Here is a 1,253-nt window from a genome sequence, read left to right as displayed (position 1 = left end):
TTCAAGATCAAATCAATATTGCGTGGGGCACCTAAGCCGGTGCTTAGGCTTAGTTCACACTGGTGCAATTCTCTGCAATTCCTGTGCGGGTTCCCACATCGCACCCGAATCGCAGGTGGTTCACACTGCCATCTGCAAACCACTTCAGGTGTCAATGTAAAGTTAAAGACACCCCCAAATCAGTTCGCAGATCGCAGTGCGAACTGTGAAATGGTGCAGGAATCAGATCACATGGACGTCCTTTAAGTATCATAGTGAGATTCTCCATTTGCTGGATCTCCGAAATTTGGGCAAACCATTGTGCCTTATCAGGTGGGTTAGGGCTCTTCCACAGTGCAGGAATGCAAACCTTCGCTGCATTGAGAAGATGCTGAAGCAATTAATTTTTATATCGCTAATTAGAAAGCAGTGTGTCATGCAGCAGAAAAGGTGCTGGATTTCTTTCAAGGGACACCCCCGTGAGTCTCTTGATCGTCTGCTCTACCATTGTTCAGGACTCTTTCAATTTGGGACACTTCCAGAAAATATGACGCAGGGTTCCCTCAGACTCCAGACACCTCCAGCAGGAACTCGAACCCTGGGGGAACACATGGTAAAGTGCCACAGGCGTCCGGTTCCAATGTGTAAGAAGTGTATATCCCCCTTCCTGCTATCTACTGACAAGAGTGCCCTTGTGGGCAAAGAGTAAGATTCTTTCTGTTTAGGAGAAAAGGTTGTGTTCAAGTCTCTTTCCCATTGTTGCAGGAATGGGAGCTCTAGAGGGATTCTAAAGGTGATAAGGGTAGCATAAAAATGTGACAGCGAGTGTTGAATAAGCAGGCTTGCATAAAAGAGGAGGGCTCTCGCACTGGGCAGTATTCCACAGTCAACTAGAGCAAACAGGGCTTTCATCTTCATAGCAAAAAACAAACGCTCCTGCGCACGAGTGGATTACCAGACAGTCTATGTATCGTGATATTATACGTCACAGGCCTTGCTGCCCTCAAGGATAGGGGTATCCTAACAGTCAAAGAGAAAAGGAAAAAAAGGGCGCACCAGCCTTGTGCATTATCCTTTGGATTTTTAAGGTAAATAAAAAGAAAACTATTTACAAACATCTGTAGCAGTCTTGCAATGTAAATAGTCACCGAATAGCAGCAATAGCAGCAATTGGTCTAGAGCATATGAGGTCACGGAGGAAATAACGGGGGCCACTGCCGGCTGACGCATTTCGAAGGTGAAACCTTCCTCAGAGCCCAGCGGTGACTATATAC

This window comes from Aquarana catesbeiana, linkage group LG02 (assembly GCF_042186555.1).
Source record: "Aquarana catesbeiana isolate 2022-GZ linkage group LG02, ASM4218655v1, whole genome shotgun sequence".
Classification (NCBI taxonomy): Eukaryota; Metazoa; Chordata; class Amphibia; order Anura; family Ranidae; genus Aquarana; species Aquarana catesbeiana.
This window is presented reverse-complemented; position numbering follows the sequence as displayed.